The sequence below is a fragment of the Colobus angolensis genome, unplaced genomic scaffold (assembly GCF_000951035.1).
Source record: "Colobus angolensis palliatus isolate OR3802 unplaced genomic scaffold, Cang.pa_1.0 Scaffold259, whole genome shotgun sequence".
NCBI classification, from domain to species: domain Eukaryota; kingdom Metazoa; phylum Chordata; class Mammalia; order Primates; family Cercopithecidae; genus Colobus; species Colobus angolensis.
Genome location: NW_012115810.1, coordinates 3,727,901 through 3,732,115, shown reverse-complemented (window position 1 = coordinate 3,732,115; position 4,215 = coordinate 3,727,901). Strand labels below are relative to the sequence as shown.

The 4,215-nt window shown below is 40.3% G+C and overlaps 1 protein-coding gene across 1 annotated transcript in view; it reads left to right on the top strand.

Annotated features, from left to right (window-relative positions):
* TBR1 (T-box, brain, 1) overlaps nt 1-1,493 on the top strand; it is a 12,694-nt gene extending 11,201 nt beyond the window's left edge. Inside the window, exon 7 of the mRNA XM_011947098.1 lies at nt 1,160-1,493. The gene's annotated coding sequence lies outside the window, so the exon portion shown is untranslated. The remainder of the gene's footprint in view (nt 1-1,159) is intronic.
* Nucleotides 1,494-4,215: the final 2,722 nt, after the last annotated feature.

Sequence of the window (4,215 nt, the reverse complement as noted above, 5' to 3'; positions counted from 1 at the left end):
CCGGAAACCCGGCGCTGCCCGGCCCTGCCCGCCGCCCTCGGGACAGTCACCGTGAGCAAAAGAGTCGGTGTCATGTGCGTAAACGAAGCTCTTAGGAGCCGAGGATAGATTTCACAGGAACGTAGTGCCTTGTTCTGAAAGACGCGCTTTGGTTGATATTAGGAAGTATTTTTAAAAAATTGGGGAGGTCGTTTCCCTTGCAGCTCCGCCACCATCTGCTGTGTGGACTGAGTCAGCGTGAGGTAAATTTGCAGCTTCGCGCTCCTCTCAGAGGCATTGTGATTTCTTGTCCCTTTAAAACATGATCATTTCTCCTCGCTTCCAAAAAGTCTTGGGTGTCTGGTGAAATGACACTGTCAGTGCGTCTGAGAGGCTGCTGCTGTTCCAAGGAAATCAAAGTCTAGATTTGGGAGGCCCTTTGGGAATCAAAGTTCGTGTCCCCTGTTAGAGTTGCCTTTTCTCTCCTGAGATAGCCTGAGAGGAACGACGATTCCTTTCCGTAAACCCAGATTTCCTCAGTTTTTAACAGTGTATTTTCAAAAAGAGGAAGAAAGAAGATAAGCGTGCGGCTAGCACTGTATTCTGGCTCGTGCCTTCCCGCCACTCACAATCCGCGCCATCTTAACTAATTTTCAATGTCCCTCGGGGCTGAGCGTGCCGCCGGCGGGTGCTGCTCGGGCTAGGAGATGCTGCGGCCTGGGTTCTCAACCTTCTGGTTGGACGCCGCCCGTCCGGGTAGACAGAGGCGGGAACAAAGCGCGCTGCGGCAGCGGGAGGCAGGCTGGTCTTGCCCCCACAGGCGAGGTTGCAGCTTGGCCCTGGTGCACCCGAGCCCAGAGCAGCGGGGACGGGGGTCCAGGGAGCTCGCCAGGGTGCGGGGTGGCTCCTGAGGCCTGGGCCGGGGCTTTCCTGCTTTGCCGTCGGGCGGGCAGCGGCGCCCGGGGCTGTCCCAGTCAGGGATCCAGGTCAGAGGTCCAGGCCGAGAAGCAGGCTGTGGGGCGCGACTGGAAGGAAATCTAGGCCCAACTCAGGCCGCAGGTCTCAGCCAGGGTCCAGGCAGTTCTCTGAGTACCCCCGACCGCAGCATTGGTTGAGAAGGGCCGCGGCCTGGGCCCTGGCCTAAGCGCGCAGCCTCTGTCCGCTGCTCTTTCAGAGGCAGGCCTGGCAGCCGAATAGGATTTAGGGCGTGGACTTCTGTTTCGGACTACCAGAAACTTACTTAACAGTTTGTTTCAAAAATCAGGTTGTTTCTATCTTTTTAGGACCGACATACATCACTGGAGCTTTTAAATTGTAGCAATTTAGGGTCTATAGATAACTTTCTGAACCTCTTATCCCCTGCAGTTAACATTTTCATATAAATATCACTGCTACAACTCTTTGTGACCCACCTTTTTTGGGGGTGATATTGAGTATTTATATATTTAGCACTGAAGCTTTAAAGGATGCTCTGCTTTCTGCTTAAGATGCAGGTTTGGAACAAAAGCTTCGTTGAACAGAGATCGTTTCTATTCCCAGAGTTTAAAATGCTTCATAGGTATTTGGACAACATATGTGTTCATGAGTGATTTTTATAAGATGTTCAGCCTGTCCTATCTGGTGCAGCACCTTTTGTGTGTGTATTTGAGTTACTTTGTTATATAGGCATTTTGGCCATGAGACGAGGGAAAAAACGTAGAACCCATGCTCTTATATGAAAACAAACCTATGTAGACTCCCGTGAAAGAAACAGCAACAATTACTATTTTTAGACAAATGTACTTATGAAGTAGTCAGCAACTTTAAAGGTAGTGATCAATTTTAAACATATTTAATTGACCCTGGTATGTTGGTGATTGCTTGGCTAATTTTGATGTTTAAAAGAGTAATATTTTAGCCTAATATCAGTAAAATCAGTTTTTTTAAAAAGTAACTGATACTTTTTAAGGAAGTTGAATGTATGTGGTTTATTGAGGTTATAGTCTGAGTGCAACAAGATTTACTTTTGGACAGTTGGGTTTTCTTTTACCAGAACAAAATAAGAGTCTCTCAGAGAAGGCTAGGCAAAATTTTAGGCATTGCGTTATATTTGGTTTAATTCAGTTGCTCTGAGATTTGTGTGTTTTCCTGGTTCCCGTCCTCAGTTTGTATGTTAGGTTGCCACACACATTAAAAAATATATTCACTTGAAAGAAAACCCCATTGCTTTAACAATAAAGTAAACTTGATGGTGTACAAGTCACTGGTCTCATCTGAGCTGATTATATCTTCCTTGCGTGTATTTTACACCCACAGTATGGTTTGCAGTGGTGTTCAAGGCATGGCGTGAAAAATTTGATTTGAATAGTTCTATTAAAGCAATGAAAAAAAACACATGGCTTAATAGACCTTCTAGTGATAGCTCCCCCTCTTACTATGCTAACTCTGAAATAAATATGTAATCTAGTATTAGGAACATGGCGTTTAGAACACCCTTGCTGGTAATATTTAATTTAATAAACATACTAACTGTGACATTATTAATGCAATGAGGCTTGTACTATAAGCTGATTCTTACAGGTTGTTTGACCTATTACTTATCACTAGATTCCTTATAAACATATCCTGCAATTTAGAACTTGAATTGTGTATTAAAATTATTTTGAATTCAAATCCTTAAATATAATCAGCATGACAGGGCACTCATTTTATATACAAAGTATTTATACTTGGGTACCCTGGCATGCCTTTTATGAGAAGGAAGAGGGAATTTAAGAGGGGAGGGTGTCTCTAGGGATATGTGTTTGGTTGTTTTAGTCAATATAGTTATTTTGTTGCAACACTAGTAGAAAAAAGAAAGAATGTAAGATTAAATTTTGGAGCAAGAGTTGACTATATTTTGATGGTTACTAAGTTCTAAGAAATGGCAAATTAATTAAACTTTCTGGTTGACAAAGAAAGCAAATTGTGCTTATATTAGGTTAGGTGCTTATATTAGGTTTCTTTAGGTTTAGATTTCATACATGTCTTCATGTTAGCAAAAGGGTACTGTGTGGGAAAAAGCCTTTACACTACAGTCTTATCTTATTTCAGGTGTCTAAAAAAAGAAAAAAGCCAACAATGTTGTTCTCAAACCACAGGGTCTTCCTAGCTCACATTTAAACTTTCAAGATGTATTTGTCATTTATTTTGCCATTCCTAGTATGAGAGGGAAGGCATTTTTCAATCTTAGGAAAATTCAGAAGCAATTTTTTGGTTCTCAGTTAATTCAGTTTCATCTTAAAAGTTCAAATTTAGCAAAGCACATGTTCCCTTGTTCATGCCAAGTGTGATAAAAACTAGTCGAAAAATAAAACCATTGCAAACAAGTAGAGCACTGCATTTCACTGCACACTATACAGGCCACATCATTTCTAGGACTGATGTCACTGCCTGCTGGGTTGCCATTTGTGGGCACACGTAAGTCTGCCTTTGAAGGCTAATAGAAGACATTAGTACTTCAGATACATATGTGTGTTTGAATCATGCATGTGTTTTAAATATCCTCTTTGAGTTGTGATATGCACACTCGTGAACGTTCAAACATTTGCCATCTTTTATCAACAAAAGGTTATTCTTTGTAGAACTCCAGAATGTTGTTATTTTCTCCCTGTGCACTAGGAGATAATACTTTCTTTGTATCTAAATATGAATTTGCAAAATCACTTTTACCTCTTTGTAATGTAGTCAAATTATAGGCTATTTTGTGGAGTTACAACTACTTAAATTAGTTTAATCTTTGTATTGACAATATTAAGCTGTCACATATGTTTTTTTAGTTCAACATCCTTGACCTTAATGAATAAAATACACATGCATGTTATGCAGATTCAGGTTAGGCCATAACAATCAATACGGGCATTTTACGAGAACTTTTCAGTTGTCATATAGTTTTCTATTATTTTGAATGGCTTGCTCAATTGAGAATTTACTGAAGGCCAAAGTATTGCTCCTAATTAAATATGTTTCAAAAGGTGGCTAGTACTTTTATAACCTAATGTGTTTTTGAATTGCAAAATTATAATTTCAGAGATAATTTTTACCAAATAATAGCAACATTTACTACTTAGCACCTTTCTTTGAGAAAATAGAAACTATAATGAGGACTTATCCTTTCACAGTTTACTTACCATTTAACGCTATATATTTTGTTCAAATAAAACCTTTTTTTTTCTACCTCTGCCTTAATTTGCTATTTGTTAAAATGACTGTATTCTT